This window comes from Saimiri boliviensis, chromosome X (genome assembly GCF_048565385.1).
Source record: "Saimiri boliviensis isolate mSaiBol1 chromosome X, mSaiBol1.pri, whole genome shotgun sequence".
Lineage (NCBI taxonomy): Eukaryota > Metazoa > Chordata > Mammalia > Primates > Cebidae > Saimiri > Saimiri boliviensis.
The window spans coordinates 96,055,876-96,076,599 of NC_133470.1; the positions used below are offsets into that span (position 1 = coordinate 96,055,876).

Sequence of the window (20,724 nt, forward strand, 5' to 3'; positions counted from 1 at the left end):
ACCCAAGGCACAGCAAGGCGATTCCAGAAAAGTCGATTCTAGGCAAGGCAAAGCAAGTCTATACCAGGCAAGTCAATTCTAGGCAAGGCAGGATGATTCCAGAATAGTTGATTTCAGGCAAGGCAAGGCAAGTCTATTTCAGAAAAGTCAATTTAAGGCAAAGCAAGGCAAGTCGATTCCAGAAAAATAGATTTCAGCCAAGGCACAGCAAGGGGATTCCAGAAAAGTCGAGTCCAGGCAAGTCTATAACAGGCAAGTCAATTCTAGGCAAGGCATGATGATTCCAGAATAGTTGATTTCAGGCAAGGCAAGGCAAGTTGATTCCAGAAAAGTCAATTTCGGGCAAGGCAAGGCAGGATGATTCTTAAATAGTTGATTCCCGGCAAGGCAAGGCAAGTCGATTCCAGAAAAGTTGAGTTCAGGCAAGGCAAAAGAAGTCAATTTCAGGCAAGGCAAGGTAAGTTGATTTCAGAAAAGTCAATTTAAGGCAAAGCAAGGCAAGTCGATTCCAGAAAAATCGATTTTAGCCAAGGCATGGCAAGGCGATTCCAGAAAAGTCGATTCCAGGCAAGGCAAGACAAGTCTATACCAGGCAAGTCGATTCTAGGCAAGGCAAGGTACGATGATTCCAGAATAGTTGATTTCAGGCAAGGCAAGGCAAGGCGATTTCAGGCTAGGCAAGGCTAGTCGATTCCAGAAAAATTTATTTCAGGCAAGGCAAGTTGATTCCAGAAAAGTCGATTTCAGGCAAGGCAAGGCTAGTCAATTCCAGAAAAGTCGATTTAGGGTGAGGCAAGGCAAGGCGATTCCAGAAAAGTCGATTTCAGGCAAGACAAGTGAAATCAATTCCAGAAAATTCAATTTCAGGACAGGCAAGGCAAGTCAATTCCAGAAAAGTCGATTTCACGCTAGGCAAGGCAAGTAAATTCAGAAAAATTAATTCCAGGCATGGCAAGGCAAGGCAAGTCGATTCCAGGCACATCGATTCTAGGATAACATTTCATCTAACCTTTTTTCAGGGTTTTTGGTTTCGTTGCATTGGGTTAGAACATGTTCCTTTAGCTCAGAGAAGTTTCTTATTATCCACCTTCTGAAGCCTGCTGTCAATTCATCAAACTCATTCTCCACGCAGTTTTGTTCCCTTGCTAGTGAGGAGTTGTGATCTCTTGGAGGAGGAGAGGCGTTCTGGTTTTTGATGATTTCATCCTTTTTGCTCTGGTTTCTTTCTGTCTTTGTGAATTTACCTACCTTTGGTCTTTGAAATTGGTGACTTTTGGATGGGGTCTCTGAGTGGACTTCCTTTCTGTTGATGTTGAAGATATTTCTTTTTGCTTTTTTGTTTTCCTTCTCACAGGCCCCTCTGCTGCAGGACTGCTGGAGGTCCACTGCCAACCCTGCTTGCCTTGGAAGCACCTGTGGGGGCTGCAGAACAGCAAGGATTGCTCTTTGTTCCTTCCTCTAATAGCTTTGTCCCAGAAGGGTACCTACCAGATGTCAGCCAAAGCTTTCCTTCATGAGGTGTCTGTTTGGATATATGGGGCTCAGGGAGTTGCTTGAGGAAGCAGTGTGTCCCTTATCAGAACTCAAGTGCTGTGCTGGGAACTCCATTGCTCCCTTCAGAGCTGCTGGGCAGGGACATTTAAGTCTGTGCAAGAGAACTCACAACCACTCCTTTCTCCAGGTGCTCTGTCCCGGGAAGGTGGTGCTTTATTTTTAAGTCCCTGACAGGCTGCTGCCTTTTTTCAGAGATGCCATGCCTAGCAAGGAGAGAGTCTAATCACAGTCTGCCTGCAGAAGCATTGCTGAGCTGCTGCAGGCTCCACCCAGCTGCTGTGTAAACTTCCTTGTGATTTTGTTTACACAGGTAAGGTAGAACTGCCTCTTTAATGGTGGATTGCCTAGGTAATGGCAGATGCCCTTCTCTTCACCAAGCTCTACCGTCCTTGATCCAGCTCAAAATGCTGTGTTGGCTACGAAAATCTCAAGCCAGTGGGCTTCAGTTTTCTGGTCTTTGTAGGGATGGGAACCGCTGAGCCAGATTGCTTGGTTCCCTGCCTTCAGCTTCCTTTTGTTCAAGGGAATTGGCACCTCTGTCTCTCAGGCATTCCAAGGTGCCAGCTAAAATGGGCTGCCCAGATTTGTGCTGGAAACCCATGCCACCAGCTGAAATGGCCACCCAGATTTGTGCTGGAAACCCGTGGCACTTGTCGGCTAGGTGGGAATCTCCTGATCTGTGGGCTGTAAAGACCATGGGAGAAGATCAGTATTGGAACTGGTGTACTGGAGTGGCTGGAAAAGTCCCTGATAGCCTCCATTGGGTAGAAGGGGGGTCCTCTGGCCCCTTGTACTTCCTCAGTGAAGCAGTACCCCACCCTGCCTCGGTTTGCCCTCCTTGGGCTACACCCACTGTCCAACCAGTCCCACTGAGATGAACCTGGTACCTCAGTTGAAATGCAGAGACCACTCGCCTTCTGCATTGCTCTTGCTGGGAACTGCGCTCTGGAGCTGGTCCTATTTGTCCATCTTGGCAGATGTCCTCTCTCTCTCTCTCTCTCTCTCTCTATATATATATATATATATATATATATTTTTATTGCATTTTAGGTTTTGGGGTACATGTGATGAACATGCAAGATTGTTGCATAGGTACACACATGGCAGTGTGCTTTGCTGCCTTCCGTCCCCTCACCTGTATCTGTCATTTCTCCCCATGCTATCTCTTCCCACCTCCCCACCCCCCGCCCCTCCCCCATTTCCCCCCAACAGACCCCAGTGTGTAGTGCTCCCCTCCCTGTGTCCATGTGTTCTCATTGTTCAACACCCGCCTATGAGCGAGAATATACGGTGTTTGATTTACTGCTCTTGTGTCAGTTTGCTGAGAATGATGGTTTCCAGGTTCATCCATGTCCCTATAAAGGACATGAACTCATCGTTTTTGATGGCTGCATAATATTCCATGGTGTATATGTACCACATTTTCCCTATCCAGTCTATCATCGTTGGGCATTTGGGTTGGTTCCAGGTCTTTGCTATTGTAAACAGTGCTGCAATGAACATTCGTGTGCACGTGTCCTTGTAGTAGAATGATTTATAATCCTTTGGATATATACCCAGTAATGGGATTGCTGGGTCAAATGGGATTTCTATTTTTAGGTCCTTGAGGAATCGCCACACTGTCTTCCACAATGGTTGAATTAATTTACATTCCCACCAACAGTGTAAAAGTGTTCCTATTTCTCCACATCCTCTCCAGCATCTGTTGTTTCCCGATTTTTTAATGATCGCCATTCTTACTGGTGTGAGATGGTATCTCAATGTGGTTTTGATTTGCATTTCTCTGATGACCAGTGATGATGAGCATTTTTTCATATGTTTGTTGGCCTCCTGTATGTCTTCTTTTGTAAAGTATCTGTTCATATCCTTTGCCCATTTTTGAATGGGCTTGTTTGTTTTTTTCTTGTAGATCTGCTTTAGTTCTTTGTAAATTCTGGATATCAGCCCCTTGTCAGATGGGTAGACTGCAAAAATTTTTTCCCATTCTGTTGGTTGCCGATTCACTCTACTGACTGTTTCTTTTGCCGTGCAGAAGCTGTGGAGTTTGATTAGGTCCCATTTGTCTATTTTGGCTTTTGTTGCCATTGCTTTTGGCGTTTTGGTCATGAAGTCCTTGCCTACACCTATGTCCTGAATGGTTTTGCCTAGATTTTCTTCTAAGGTTTTTATGGTATTAGGTCTGATGTTTAAGTCTTTAATCCATCTGGAGTTAATTTTGGTGTAAGGTGTCAGGAAGGGGTCCTGTTTCTGCTTTCTGCACATGGCTAGCCAGTTTTCCCAACACCATTTATTAAACAGGGAGTCCTTTCCCCATTGCTTGTTTTTGTCAGGTTTGTCGAAGATCAGATGGTTGTGGGTATGTTGTATTTCCTGTGAGGCCTCTGTTCTGTTCCATTGGTCTATATCTCTGTTTTGGTACCAGTACCATGCTGTTTTGATTACTGTAGCCTTGTAGTATAGTTTGAAGTCCGGTAGTGTGATGCCTCCCGCTTTGTTCTTTTTGCTTAGAATTGACTTGGCTATGCGGGCTCTCTTTTGGTTCCATATGAAGTTTAAGGTGTTTTTTTCCAGTTCTGTGAAGAAGGTCATTGGTAGCTTGATGGGAATAGCATTGAATCTGTAAATTACTTTGGGCAGTATGGCCATTTTCACGATGTTGATTCTTCCTAACCATGAACATGGAATGTTTCTCCATCTGTTTGTATCCTCTCTTATTTCGTTGAGCAATGGCTTGTAGTTCTCCTTGAAGAGGTCCTTTACGTTCCTTGTTAGTTGTATTCCTAGGTACTTTATTCTCTTTGTAGCAATTGTGAATGGCAGTTCGTTCTTGATTTGGCTCTCTTGAAGTCTATTACTGGTGTATAGGAATGCTTGTGATTTTTGCACGTTGATTTTGTATCCTGAGACTTTGCTGAAGTTGTTTATCAGTTTCAGGAGATTTTGGGCTGAGATGATGGGGTCTTCCAGATATACAATCATGTCATCTGCAAATAGAGACAATTTGATTTCCTCCTTTCCAATTTGGATACCCTTTATTTCTTTTTCTTGACTGATTGCTCTGGCTAGAACTTCCAGTACTATATTGAATAGGAGTGGTGAGAGAGGGCATCCTTGTCTAGTGCCAGATTTCAAAGGGAATGCTTCCAGTTTTTGCCCATTCAGTATGATATTGGCTGTTGGTTTGTCATAAATAGCTTTTATTGTTTTGAGATACGTTCCGTCAATACCTAGTTTATTGAGGGTTTTTAGCATGAAGGGTTGTTGAATTTTGTCAAAAGCCTTCTCTGCATCAATCGAGATAATCATGTGGTTTTTGTCTTTGGTTCTGTTTATGTGGTGAATTACGTTTATGGACTTGCGTATGTTGAACCAGCCTTGCATCCCCGGGATGAATCCTACTTGATCATGGTGGATGAGCTTTTTGATATGCTGTTGCAATCGGTTTGCCAGTATTTTATTGAAGATTTTTGCATCTATGTTCATCATGGATATTGGCCTGAAATTTTCTTTTCTTGTTGAGTCTCTGCCGGGTTTTGGTATCAGGATGATGTTTGTCTCGTAAAATGATTTGGGAAGGATTCCCTCTTTTTGGATTGTCTGGAATAGTTTCAGAAGGAATGGTATCAGCTCCTCCTTGTATGTCTGGTAGAATTCAGCTGTGAACCCATCTGGACCTGGGCTTTTTTTGGGTGGTAGGCTCTTTATTGCTGCCTCGACTTCAGACCATGTTATTGGTCTATTCAGGGTTTCGGCTTCTTCCAGGTTTAGGCTTGGGAGGTTGCAGGTGTCCAGGAATTTATCCATTTCTTCCAGGTTTACTAGTTTATGTGCATAGAGTTGTTTGTAATAATCTCTGATGATGGTTTGGATTTCTGTGGAATCTGTGGTGATATCCCCTTTATCGTTTTTTATTGCATCAATTTGGTTATTCTCTCTTTTCTTTTTTATTAATCTGGCTAGTGGTCTGTCTATTTTGTTGATCTTTTCAAAAAACCAGCTCCTGGATGTATTGATTTTTTGAAGAGTTTTTTGTGTCTCTATTTCCTTCAGTTCTGCTCTGATCTTAGTTATTTCCTGTCTTCTGCTAGGTTTTGAGTTTTTTTGATCTTGCTCCTCTAGCTCTTTCAATTTTGATGATAGGGTGTCAATTTTAGATCTCTCCTTTCTTCTCATGTGGGCACTCATTGCTATATATTTTCCTCTAGAGACTGCTTTAAATGTGTCCCAGAGATTCTGGTATGTTGTGTCTTCGTTCTCATTGGTTTCGAAGAACATCTTTATTTCTGCCTTCATTTCATTGTTTATCCAGTCAACATTCAAGAGCAAGTTGTTCAGTTTCCATGAAGCTGTGCGGTTCTGAGTTAGTTTCTGCATTCTGAGTTCTAACTCGATTGCACTGTGGTCTGAGAGACTGTTTGTTATGATTTCTGTTCTTTTGCATTTGCTGAGGAGTGATTTATTGCCAATTATGTGGTCAATTTTAGAGTAGGTGTGATGTGGTGCTGAGAAGAATGTATATTCTGTGGATTTGGGGTGGAGAGTTCTGTAAATGTCTATTAGGTTTGCTCGTTCCAGGTCTGTGTTCAGGTCCTGGATATCCTTGTTGATTTTCTGTCTGGTTGATCTGTCTAATATTGACAATGGGGTGTTAAAGTCTCCCACTATTATTGTGTGGGAGTCTAAGTCTCTTTGTAAGTCATTAAGAACTTGCCTTATGTATCTGGGTGCTCCTGTATTGGGTGCATATATATTTAGGATCGTTAGCTCTTCTTGTTGCAGTGATCCTTTTACCATTATGTAATGTCCTTCTTTGTCTCTTTTGATCTTTGTTGCTTTAAAGTCTATTTTATCAGAGATGAGAATTGCAACTCCTGCCTTTTTTTGCTCTCCATTTGCTTGGTAGATCTTCCTCCATCCCTTTATTTTGAGCCTTTGTGTATCCTTGCATGTAAGATGGGTTTCCTGGATACAGCACACTGATGGGTTTTGGCTTTTTATCCAATTTGCCAGTCTGTGTCTTTTGATTGGGGCATTTAGTCCATTGACATTTAGGGATAGTATTGTTATGTGTGAATTTGATACTGTCATTTTGATGCTACCTGGCTGTTTTGTTGGTTAGTTGATGCAGATTCTTGATTGTGTTGATGCTTTTTTACCATTTGGTGTGTTTTTGGAGTGGCTGGTACTGGTTGTTCCTTTATATGTGTAGAGCCTCTTTCAGGAGTTCTTGTAGAGCAGGTTTGGTGGTGATGAAATCTCTGAGTGCTTGCTTGTTCACAAAGGATTTTATTTTTCCTTCACTTATGAAGCTTAGTTTGGCTGGATAGGAGATTCTGGGTTGAAAGTTCTTTTCTTTAAGGATGTTGAATATTGGCCCCCAGTCTCTTGTGGCTTGTAGGGTTTCTGCTGAGAGATCTGCTGTGAGTCTAATGGGCTTCCCTTTGTGGGTAACCCGACCTTTCTCTCTGGCTGCCCTTAGCATTTTCTCTTTCATTTCAACCCTGGTGAATCTGACGATTATGTGCCTTGGGGTTGCTCTTCTTGAGGAATATCTTTGTGGTGTTCTCTGTATTTCCTGGATTTGAATATTGGTCTGCCTTGCTAGGTTGGGGAAGTTTTCCTGGATAATATCCTGAAGAGTATTTTCCAGCTTGGATTCATTCTTTTCATCACATTCAGGTACACCTATCAGACGTAGATTAGGTCTTTTCACATAGTCCCACATTTCTTGAAGATTTTGTTCATTCCTTTTTGCGCTTTTTTCTCTGTTCTTGCCTTCTCTTTTTATTTCATTGAGTTGGTCTTCGACCTCTGATATCCTTTCTTCTGCTTGGTCAATTCGGCTGTTGAAGCTTGTGCATGCTTCACGAAGTTCTCGTGTTGCGTTTTTCAGCTCCATCAATTCACTTATTCTCCTCTCTATGCTGTCCATTCTCGTCAGCAGTTCGTCCAATCTTTTTTCAAGGTTCCTATTTTCTTTGCGATGGGTTAGAACATGTTCTTTTAGCTCATTGTAGTTTCTTACTACCCATCTTCTGAAGTCTGATTCTGTCATTTCATCACCCTCCTTCTCCATCCGGTCTGGTTCCCTTGCTGGTGAGGAGTTGTGATCACTTTTAGGAGGAGAGGTGTTCTGGTTTCGGGAGTTTTCATCCTTTTTACGCTGGTTTCTACCCATTTTTGTGGGTTTATCCACCTGTTGTCTGTCTCTGTCCCAGGGAGTTGGAGCTTTATGAGTTTCCGTTGCACTACTGCCTTTTTTGATTTTTTTTTTCAGGTCGGACCCGCCCAGCTAGCAGCACGCCTAGCCTCTGCCTGCCCGCAGGGGCTTTGCTGAGCTGCTGTGGGCTCCGCCCAGCTGCCCTGAGCTCTTCCCTGTAGTCCTTTTTATATGGGCGTAGTTAGAACTGTCTGGGCAATGGTGGCCCCGCCTCTGTTATGGCGGACTCTCTCTGTTGTGGCAGGTTGCCTCGGCAACGGCGGGTTGCCTCGGCAACGGCAGCCTGCCTCCGTAGCGGTGGAGAGTCTCAGTAATGGCGGAAGCCCCTCCCCCACGAAGCCGGACCGTCCCGGTTCAGCTGTGCTTGGTTTGAAGGGCTCAACCCAGAGGGTTTCCAATTACTGTTTTTGTTTTCGTCGTTGTTGGGGGTGGAGGGGTGGGACCAACCGAGCCTGATCACCTGGCTCCCTGACTCAGAGTCTTTTCTTTTAAGTTGAACGACCCCGCGTTCCGGTCGCTTGTTGAAAAGGCGCCGGGATCTCCCGTGCTGCGACTCACGGAGTCTGCTCGAACCGCGGCGCCGGCTCTTGGCGGATTTTTTGCCTAGGAATCTCCTGGCCTGGCTCGCTATTTCAGATGAATGGGCTATTCTGCCGTCTCAAGGCTCTGCTCGCCCGCTAAGAGGGCTCCCAGACCAGTGGTTTTTGTACGGAGAACCGCAGCAACTGGGAGTGGTCACAGCAGCCGCGCGGGCGGAATCAGCCCCGCGGGGGCCAAAACAGCCGCACCGGCTGGGACTGCGATGCTGGCGACCCCTCTGCCTGGGTATCTCCTGGTCTGTGGGCAATAAGAGTTCGTCTGGAAATGCGGCGTCCACTCACCCTCTGCACTTTCACTGGGAGCTGAAGTCCTGAGCTGTTCTTAGGCGGCCATCTTGAAAGTCCCCCTATTTTTTTTTTTTTTTTGAGATGGAGTCTCACTCTGTTGCCAAACCGTAGTGTAGTGGTGCAATCTTGGCTCATTGCAACCTCTGTCTCCTGGGTTCAAGCAATTCTCCTGACTCAGTCTTCTGAGTAGGTGGGATTATGCCCAGGGAATTTTTGTAGTTTTAGTAGAGATGGGACTTCACCATGTTGGCCAGGATGGTCTTGATCTCTTGACCTTGTAATTCTCCCACCTTGGCCTCCCAAAGTACTGGGATTACAGGCATGAGCCACTGCGCCTGGCTGTTAATGCAATGTTTAAATTAACAAATAAACCATAGATTTTATTTACCACATTCAAATAGTGTAATACAGTACATTTGATAAATTTTCATTATTGCAGAAAATATGACAGCATATTTAAATTTCATAATTTATTTCTCTATGATGTATGAGAATTTACAAACACTTAAGGTAATATATAGTATAATCATTTAAAGATGGTATGCTTCTAATATGTAGAAATTTAAAGAGATTTACATTTAATTTAAACAAGTATGAATTTTTTTTTTTATTTTATTCGTTAAATTATCCTTTAAGCTCTGGGATACATCGTCAGAACGTGCAGGTTTGTTACATAGGTATGTGCATGCCATGGTGGTTTACTTCACCCATCAACCCGTCACCTACATTTGGTGTTTCTCCTAATGCTATCCCTCCCCAATCCCCCAACCCCTGCTATCCCTCCCCTAGTCCCCCACCCCCTGACAGGCTATGGTGTGTGATATTCCTCTCCCTGTGTCCATGTGTTTTCATTGTTCAGTTCCCACTTATGAGCAAGGACATGTGGTATTTGGTTTTTGATTCTTGTGTTAGTTTGCTGATAGTGATGGTTCCCAACTTCATCCATGTTCCTGCAAAGGACATGAACTCATCCTTTTTTATGGCTGCATAGTGTTCCATGGTGCATATGTGCCACATTTTCTTTATCCAATCTATTATTGATGGGTATTTGGGTTGGTTCCAAATCTTTGCTACTGTGAATAATACTGTAATAAACACACGTTTGCGTATGTCTTTACAGTAGAATGATTTATATTCCTTTGGGTATATAGCCAGTAATGGGATTGCTGGGTCAACTGGTATTTCTGGTTCTACATTCTTGAGGAATCTCCACACTGTCTTCTACAATGGTTGAACTAATTTACATTCCCACCAACAGTGTAAAAGTGTTCCTATTTCTCCACATCCTCTCCAGCATCTGTTGTTTCCTGCCTTTTTTTTTTTTTTTTTTAGACAGAGTCTCACTCTGTCACCAGGCTGGAGTGCAGTAGCACAATCTTTGCTGAATGCAAACTCTGCCTCCCAGGTTCAAATAATTCTCCTTCCTCAGCCTCCCAAGTAGCTAGAATTAAAGGTGCCCATGTCTGCACCCAGCTAATTTTTGTATTTTTAGTAGAGATGGTGTTTTGCCATGTTGACCAGGATAGTCTGAAACTCCTGACCTCAGGTGATCTACCCGCCTTGGCTTCCCAAAGTGCTGGGATTACAGGTATGAGCCACAGCACCCGGCCAACGACTAATCTTAAACTCTGTGTGTGTGTGTGTGTGTGTGTGTGTGTGTGTGTGTGTGTGTGTGTATTCTCCGCTGTGTGTGTATGGCCCTTTAATGTCATTAAGTTATTTCTTTTATTAATAATAATAAATTAAATAATTCAGTTTCTAGGGAACAATTTCCTTGGGCTGGAATGCCACTCACATGAAGTGAGAGTGAAATATTGTCCCTATTTTTGAGTAGCTCACAAGACATCAAAGTAGAATGGATAGAACAATAATTATAGTTGAGTATAATTAGAATCCTGAATTTGGCATGAACATAGGTTAACATTTTGTTTAACTGGTATATGATTGCTCAGTTTCTCTTTAATAACTGCATTTTTTATTCTGCCTCATAAAAATGCAAAAAGTAAAAATAAAAATTACATTTAGCATCTAGATACCAACTATCACTAAGCTCCTTCCATTTTACTGTCCTACAGAATTCCAGGCTTGAGAATCAGAGTATTTAATATAATCCCTACTTCACAACAGCAAGTTTCTTAGTGGGAGGAAGATTGGATTGGGAATGGGGAAACCTGGCCTAGCTTCCTTACCATTTATTGAGTCTCTGTTTTGTTTTTGTTTTTTTTCTTTGAATCAATTGCCACTATCTTAGGTGTGAGTGTGTGCTTATACTTAATTCACAAAACATTTATTGAGTGCTTACTATATACATGGATTTTTAATAGAATATTAGATCAACAATGATTTTTCACCTGACACTCTGCTGCTGGATTATTTTATAAATGTAAAATGTGCTTTTCACAAGGATATTATCAGAATTTCCTCCAGAAAATGTTTAAGAAAACAGTCTTTTTTGTTCGTGCAGGCAAAATTGAGGAACTCATTTCTGCTGACTATTATGTAGTCTATGCTAAAAGTTCAACTTACAATACTGATATTAGTTACCAATCAGCTGATAATTAAGGTGTTAACTGATGATTGGAGGCTTAGTTGATAATAGGTGAAGTTTTGAATACTTCTAACACATTGGCATTGTTGAAGGGTGGGAAGTAGGTGAAACAACATGCTACTGTCTACAACATTCTACTATCTTGCATTCCCTGTCCCATCTCTTCATCGTTTAGAAATGGAGAATGTGTGATTTTTTAGGGTTGAGGAATGATTGGACACAAGCTTTTTTCCTATTGGTTTCACACTGCAGCTGCCTTGGCATATTTTCTTTAAGGTCTATCAAAAAGGAAAAGGAAAAAGACAAAGAAAGAGAAGATGCTAAACCTTGTCCTAGAAGAAACAAGCCTGGCTGGGAAACAAACAACAACAAAATCACCCTGATAATTTAAATTTTTCATAGCTTTAATTCAAATCCATAAAGCATCACATTCCCTAGTACCAGTTAATAAGGCAATTTAGTCAACAGGTTGACAGGGACATCTGTAAGGATGCCATCACAGCCAGCAAAGAAAGGTATTTTTGAAACCAGCTGAATGACGAAATTGATTTTATGTTGCTTCATCTAATGATAAAACCAACATTTTAACCATGCCTGAGCTATCTCTAACAAAGTGTAACTTTGGAGGGAAATGACTAAGAGAAAGGAGCAGTGAGTCTCTTTGAACAATAATTGGAAATACCTGCTGTTTCAGAGCTGAAATCTTTATTTTATTAGGTATTTACCTAGTAAAAACCATCACATATCAGTAGAGATAGCTTGCACTTCTTGTGTGTTTTTCCAAAGGGCCAGATAATACCTCAGAGTGAGGGGTGTCTTTATGTGTGCTGAGACTGAAGATACAATTTTTCACATTTAATAGTTGTTTATTTTCTGATGATTCAGTTCTCCTAGGACAGGATTCTTGGAGCTTTAAGTCTCACCCAGTCTTTCTAGGGGAATAAGAAAGCCATCACTTGCTGTGACTTTGTCAGCTTTGTTTAGCCTACCTCTTTGGAGTCAGCCAATAAATGTTTCTGGTGAAGAATCTGAACTAGAAAAAGAAAAGGAAAAGGAAAAAGTATATGCTAAATACATAGCTAAGAAAGACTTCTAATTCTTCCAAGAAGACAGTGTCAACATTGACAATGTGTGGGTAAGACAGTCTTCAGTACTAGCAAGAACCTCTATTCATGGAGTTATCCATATATTCAGCAAACTATACTAAATACTTATTTTTAGATGGTTCTGTGCTCAATCAATTCAAAAGATAAGTAAACATTAAACGATGCATGCCACATAGGAGCTCACAGTCAATAGTTTAAAAGACTAACAAATAAACACATAGTTATAATACTGCAAAAAACGTTCTGATAGGGTATTCATAGCTTGCTGTGAAAATACATTGGAGGGGCAAATAACAAAGACTCAGCTAGCTTGTGACAGGATATAGGGAGGGTTTTTGATATGGTTTGGCTGTGTGTCCCCACCCAAATCTCATCTCAAATTGTAATTCCCACATGTTAAGGGAGGGACCTGGTGGAAAGTGCTTGGATCATGGGACCATTTTCCCCCATGCTATTCTTGTATTAGTGAGTGAGTTCTCATAGAAGATGGTGGCTTTAAAGTGTGGCACTTCCACAATCGCTCTTTCTCTCCTGCCACCATGTAAGACATGTTTTGCTTCTCCTTTGCCTTCTGCCATGATTCTAAGTTTCCTGAGGCCTCCTCAGCCATGTGGATCTGTGAGTCAATTAAACCTATTTTATTTATAAATTATCTAGTCTCAGATAGTATCTTTATAGCTGTGTGAAAATGGGCTAATACAGATTCTTAATATTTATGCCTTTTTTATTTGTATTCAGGTGACGACTTCTTGTTCTAGTGTTAGGGCACATCAATTACTTAACTAATTCATTTGACAAATACCTATTTTATGTATTGGAATCATGCCTAAGAAATAAAAATGTATAGTCTCATGAGCAGAATCAGGCAATAAACAATATATACAAGTGAAACAAACAGTATTTTAGAAGAGTCAAAGTGTTATAGAGAAAAAAAGCAGGGGAAGGCAATAGGGAAAATTAAATGGGCACCGTCAGATAGAAAGAAAAGGTGGCAAGTTTTTTGTTTGTTTGTTTGTTTGTATTTTGTTTTTTTGAGACAGAGTCTCGCTGTGCAAACCAGGCTGGAGTGCAATGGTGCAATCTCAGTTCACTGCAACCTCTGCCTCCCAGCTTCAAGCAATTCTCCTGCCTCAGCCTCCAGAGTAGCTTGGACTACAGATGCACACTACCATGCCCAGATACATTTTTGTATTTTTGGTAGAGACAGGGTTTCATCATATTTGCCAGGTTGGTCTCAAACTCCTGACCTCAAGTAATCCACCCACTTCAGCCACCCAAAGTGCTGGGATTACAGGTGTGAGCCACTGCACCCGGCCTGGTGGTTTAAGTTTTAAATGCTATCTCTGAGTGAGATCTCAAGCCAAAAATTTTGTTTTAGCAGAGGAATGCCGAGATCTCATTTCTGTTTCAATAAAATCACCCTTGTTGATGTGTCAAGAACAACAGGGAAACTCTTAGCACCCTGCTTGATGTATCAAGCACAGACTTATAAGGCCAAGTTTGTAAACAGGGTAAACAGGGAAACTCTAAGATTTTCCCTGTTTATAAATCAAGACAGAAGAATATGTGCCTTTGATTAGGTTTGTAGCAATGGGAGTGGGTGAAAAGTGGAGAAAATCTTTATGTATGTTAAAGATATTACTCAGAGCATTTCTGGATGGTTTTCAGATTGAGAAGAAGGAGAAATGAAGGGTGACTCCAGAAATTTTGAGTTGAGCAACTAGAAGGATGGAATTAACATTAACTTAGAACTTAAAAGGAACAGAAAATTATGAGAAGAAGGAATAGAATTGGAAATTCACTTGGGTACATAATAGTATTGCAATACTTATTAGCCAAATGGAGATATTGTTTTGGCAGTTAAATATATGAGTCTGAATTAGAGAGGATAGCTTAGAAGGAGTGCAAAAATCGGGAAATCATTAGCTAATAGATTGTGAAGGCCTAAGGGTGCATGATGTCACCTAGAAAGTGAGTGTAGATTTTTAAAAAGATTCCAAGACTGAGCCCTATGACATGAAAACTTTATGAGTCTGGGCAGATGAGAAGGAGTGACCAGTGGGGTGGAAGGAAAATTAGGAGAATGATATCAGCAGCCAAATGAAGGAAGTTTTTGAGAAAAAGGGAGTCATCAACTATTTCAGATGCTGCTATATGTTAAATAAGTTGAGGATGGAGGAATTGACACTGGATTTAACAGTGTGAAGATCATTCCTGGCATGCATAAAATTAGTTGTGGTGGAATGGTAAAGTCAAAAGCCTAGTTGCAGTGAGTTCAAGAATAAATGGAAGGGGAGGAATTGAAGACAGTAAGTAGACTTTTGCAAACCAGTACTAATATCCTCAGATAGACAAAGACCTTCTTATGCAACCACCCATTCATTCTTTGTACTAATAAACATAAGGAAATGGAGTCTTGATATGGGAACTTTTTTAATAGGAGAGACAAAATCAGGGAGAAGAAATTTGGAATGTAATTCAGCAAGAGGTTCTCAAATTCAGATGCAACACTGTGTTAACAGGATTTTTCTGTTTTAAAGGAGCAGAGGTGTGTTCAAAAGTGTTAATTGGAAAGATACACAGGCAAGTGGAGGACAGGAGAGAGTCTCCAAGAAGACACAGTTTTACTCCTCTCCCCTCACCAACATATATTCATTGCTCCCTATTCTAGCAACTCTTCCACATTCCTGACTCAGCATTTCAATCTGTTGATCTGCTTCTTCTGTTCTATTTTGATTACTGCCCACTGACCTCTCTGTAGTCTCCTCTCATGCCATGGCTTCTGAATAATCCTGGATTCTACTGCTTCATTCTCCTACTTCTTGTTTTGTCTTATTCTGTTTCTACTCTTTTCAATATCACCAAATTAAAATTCCCCAAGAGAGATATGATTAAATTGGTTTAGTTCTTGTTCTCTATATAGCTGGCCCTAATTTCTGGTTAGTTGTAGTCAGGATATTGGACTCATGTGATTCCTATTTATAGAGATAATCATGGGAGTGGTCTCATGGGTATTGATACACATTCAGAACTCTACAAACTCCTCCTGAATACAGTTGTTAAGAGTAGAATAAGTTGAAAAATATCATAAATATAAGCAAAAGGTAGATAAAAACGACTTTAAATTTAGTTTTGTAAAAGTTTTTTGAGAAGAAAAACATCTATAATACAGCTTTGAATTATATACAGATAAGCATGAATGCTGAAGTAGATCATATTCCTGTGTACTCTATACACAGGAATTTACCTCACCAGTATAAATGGATATACGTGCATTTCACTACATAGCCTCTATGAGATACTAATCATACCTAATTCATGGGGAAGAGAGTGCGTAATTCAATTCAAAGACATAAATCCCCAGTGATGCCATTTCAGTTATCAATACAGGGCTTTTTTGTTACCATCTTTAAATGACATCTACTTACTCTGCGCATGCAGATTCCAGAAATCTCAGAAAAGATTTAATTTGTCTTCTTAGTTACATTAGACCTTTAAAAATAGTGAGCAATTTCTGCTGGCAGTTCTGTCACATGAATCCTTACTTTCCAGCACTTAAAGTCTCTGTCAATTCACCCTGGTTGTCTTGCTTATAAATGTTTCTAAGTTGTAGAGTATGGCCCCGAAATGAATCATAAATTTTTCTAGGGCAAGTTCCATATCTTTAACTTCTTTTGTGTTTGCTTCTAGCGTTTAGTAGTATTTAGTGGAGTTCTCTTCACACATACCATGAATGTTGTTTTTGACTTCATATATCCACAATGACTTTCAGATACACCTACAAAAGGGAGCCTTTGGTTGTAATGAAAAGTGGAGTTGCAGACAAATTCTTTATAGGAAATGAATTTTCCTTTAATTTAGGGTTGTATATGCAAAATCCAAGTAGACTTTGGCTTTATTGGTTATCCACCAAAATCATTAAGTCTGTATTTTTCTGGATTGATTTTTTTTTTTTTTATAATTCTTACTCTACAGAAAACTAAAGTGTTAGTTACCCTCCAACATGTGTAAAAACAAACAAAAAATCATCCCACATATGTCTTAAATGTCATTGAATTGATTGCTTTTTCCCAGCTGCATGAGAATATTAGAGATGACATCATTGTGTATATACAATATATTTCAAATCCCTATTTTGAATGCAGTGACAGTTCTATTGCTATAAAACTATTATACTACTAAATAATTAACTAGGAAAATTTGAAAAACATAATGGAGAATAAAAGACAATTGCATACGCGTTTATCACAACAAAATAGTCTTTTATAGCTGATTATATTTCTTTTTCTATGGCTGAAGAACAAAATATCAATTATGGACAGATGGCCATTAGCATAATCCATAATGCCAGAAGACAAAACAATGTTTTTATCTATCACCTTTGATTAGTAGTATAATGTTTTATTAGAGTCTGTATAAATAACAATGAGTAACAGAATATGGGCTTTGACAGAGCAACAGTTTGCCCTTTAATGGCAGTATTTCTGTTTGGAAATAAAAGAAAGGAGGAAATTATTATACAAATCTTCAAACATGTATCAAAATGATGGATTTCCTGATTTTCTCAAACTAATGGCATACACTCAGTATACAGAAATTCATTTAAATAATTAACATTTCCATGAAAATATTCTTTAACCGAATAAAGCAATTTAGATGTTTTCACATAAAATCAAATGGTGTAAGGGATATATCAACAGCCTAAGTGTTTGAAGGAAAGTTTATACTTTCCAACTTGTCTTAGGTTTCACCTAATGGGCCTTTGACAGCCTTGACTGTGATTTTCTTAACCTCTATCAACCCCTACTCTATTTCCACCAGGAGAAAAATAAATCAAAAGTTACAGACAACAAAGCCTTAAGGACCTCTATTCTCAATGTTTAAGATGTTTCTGTGGCTTAGATTGGCTGACTCATAGCTAAAAGTAAATTTAGGTGAACATCTTCCCTAAATAAAATCTCTGTAGGAAGAATGAGCTTAGGCTATTAAAGATGACACTAGAAGTTCTTTAATTCCATTGGAGTACAAAAGTTTCAATCACTTTTTTTTTTTCAAACAAAAAAGGTTTAATGAAAAAGAAAAGACATTAAAATGGTTTTTTTGTTTGTTTGTTTTTTAACAGGAGGGTTTGGGCATGGAGCTGGTTGATCTTAAAAATTGTATTACAGTCATTCACATCAAGCTGTTCAAACCTTGTAACTGGAAAGGTCCCACGATGCTGGGCTCTAAACATCAAACACAAAGGCTAGCATTACAGAATTATCTGGTATTTTCCCTTTCCTGAAAATTTCATCTTAAATTGGGGTCTGTGGACTCAAGAGCTATATTTATGAACCAAAATTCAGGATACATACTGTGGTACAGGGACATGGATGGTGTGAAAAATATCCTGGATATCTAGCTGCTGAAACTGCAGCCCTCTCAATGACTCTAATACTCAAGAGATTCAAAGTACAGCCCCAGAAGTTCTAGATACAAAAATAGTAACAACCCAAATGAATATGACTGCATTTAAAAAACGTAATTATTTCCAAATCTACTGAGCAGCTAAACAGTCTTCAGTGATGCGTATGGTCACTGGGTTTCAAAGACTCCTGCTCCCAGGAGCGCCAGGACCTTTTATGACTATGTAATTTAACTCAGCTCCTACTTCTACTTCTGTGACTACGCCCTTCAGAACGCCCGTTGTGCCGGCTAGAATATGTCTGAACTCTGCCCTCTGTCCCTATCCCTTGTCTTTTCTTCTCTTGCCTCCCTCCTGCTTGGGGACTTGTGCTCGTGCTTGGGTTTCTCCTTCTTCAGCCCCCTCTCTAGGTCCCCTACTCCACCAGAGTAGGCAGTCCTGGCCTTGGGGAGCTTCTGCCCCTCCCTGAGCTCTGACTTCTGAGCTCTCTGATTTCTTGCTGCTGTGCTTCTTAGGGACAGGGTCATCCTCTTCCTTTACTGTCTTGCTTCTGGGTGACGAAGAGGATGGTTGATTTGCCTGTACCTCCTGGTCAGTTTTCTCTTTTCCTTTCTTTTTTCCCTTTTTGTCTTTCTTGGGCTTTTTTGCTGGGTTTTCATCTTCAGAGCACTTAAACTAACTTGGTGAGGGGGTACGAGCCCCACAGCCCTTCTCCTGGAGCTCTTTGGACACATCATCCATTTCTTCTGAATCCTCAGGAGCCTGATAGTTAGATACATGATCCACTCAGATAGTTCTTCCTTTCATCTTGATCCCATTAAAATTGTCAATGGCCAGAACTGTGCTCATTTGGTCTTCATAGCAGAGGAAAGAGACTCCTTTGGATTTCCCAGTCTTCTTGTCCTGCATGACATTAATGTTAACCATCTCCCCATATTGTGAGAACACACAGATGATGTCCACTTCAGTCAGTTCATAAGGAAGCCCTCCCAGGGAGATCCAGGTGCTGTTCTTGTACTCAGAGTGCCAGGACACCTTATCGGCCACCCCAAGCTTGATCTCTCGCTCATTCAGCTAGTTGATCAGCTTCATCTTAGTGAAAGGGTTCATCGCACTCAACATTCAGGTATCAGCACAATCACTTTTATAACCTACATGAAATAGAGTAAAGCACCAGTAAACTTGCAAGGGGACAAATTTTAACTGTAACTATGTCTGTTAAGGAAATGACTGATGGTGGGGAAGCAGAAAAGTGTCTATGGGGTGAGGAGGCATAGGGATTATAAGTAACAGGGGAGAGTCTTTTGGGTAGAACTCAACAGAAATTGTTCCTTTCTCCTACTTATATCCAACAATGTAGCCATATTACAAATATATTTTCCAGCAAATGTATTTTTCAGATAGCATTACTAGAGCCAGTTTGCACTAAAGAGAGTTGCAGTGCCAACATTCCACAAATCTGTGAAGATAGCAACTAGAGTCATAGAAGTATAAAGACAGGAGGTTGGGCAACTGCCATTATATGAAAAAAACTCTGCAGGTAATATTTTGGAACTTAATGGGTAGACACTACAGACCAACTAAGGAGATCCCTCTCACTGTCTGGTAGCACTTCCCTACAAATCTCTATATATTGCCATAAAAGCATTTATTCTGATCATAAGAATTATATATGCTTATCATGGAAATTTGAAAAATACCTCAAAATATTAAAAAGGGGAACATTCTATCATCCAGTAATAATAGTTTCTATATTGACAAGTATTCACCCAGACTTTTTTTTCCCATTGAGAATGATGTATATGGCTGTGTGTGTGTTTTAAAATCTAGATCATATTTGAAAAACAAATCTCTTTTTTCACTTATTACATGAGGAACATTTCCCATGTCATTCAATATTCTTCAAAAATTTCATTGTTAATGACTGCATAGCGTTTTCTGTATAATGGTTAAGCATTAGTGTATAAAATATTTTTCTGTGTAATTATTACATGCAATAGCTAATGAAATGAGATAGAAAAATTAAATATGTGGTATACTTTATTTATTTATTTATTTATTTTAGAGGGAGTCTCTCTCTGTTGCCCAGGCTGGAGTGCAGTGGCACAATCCTAGCTCACTGTAACCTCCGCCTCCCGGGTTCAAGCGATTCTCCTGCTTCAGCCTTTTGAGTAGCTGAGATTATAGGCACCTGCCACCATGGCCGGCTACTTTTTTTTTAATTGTACTTTAGGTTCTGGGGTACATATGCAGATCATGCGGGATTGTTGCATAGGGACACACATGGCAATGTGGTTTGCTGCCTCCATCCCCCCGTCACCTACGTCTGGCATTTCTCCCCATGTTATCCCTCCCAGACCTTCCCATCCCCTGCCCCACTGTCCCTCACTTGTGTTATGCTCCCCTCCCTACATCCATGTGTTCTCATTGTTCATCAGCCACCTGTGAGTGAGAACATATGGTGTTTGATTTTCTGTTCTTGTGTTAGTTTGCTGAGAATTACAGTTTCCAGATTCATACATGTCCCAACAAAGGACACAAACTCATCATTTTTTATGGCTGCATAGTATTCCATGGTGTATATGTGCCACATTTTCCTTGTCCAGTCTATCGTCTATGGGCATTTGGGTTGGTTCCAGATCTTTGCTATTGTAAACAGTGCCACTGTGAACATACGTATGCATGTGTCTTTATAATAGAATAATTTATAATCCTTTGGGTATAGTAATGGGATTGCTAGAAATTTGTATTTCTAGGTCCTTGAGGAAGTGCCACACTGTCTTCCACAATGGTTGAACTAGTTTACACTCCCACCAACAGTGTAAAAGTGTTCCTATTTCTCCACATCCTCTTCAGCATCTGTTGTCTCAAGATTGTTTAATGATTGCCATTCTAACTGGCATGAGGTGGTATCTCAATGGGGTTTTGATTTGCATGTCTCTAATAATCAGTGATGATGAGCATTTTTTATATGTTTCTTGGCCTCATAGATGTCTTCTTTTGAA

General features: G+C 40.4%; 1 long non-coding RNA gene and 1 pseudogene across 1 annotated transcript in view; one reads left to right on the forward strand and one right to left on the reverse strand.

The window, feature by feature from the left end:
- Positions 1–20,724, forward strand: part of LOC141582861 (uncharacterized) — a 294,061-nt gene that overhangs the window by 32,745 nt on the left and 240,592 nt on the right. The gene's annotated exons all lie outside the window — the stretch shown is intronic.
- Positions 17,874–18,829, reverse strand: LOC101042444 (RNA-binding motif protein, X-linked 2 pseudogene; annotated as a pseudogene).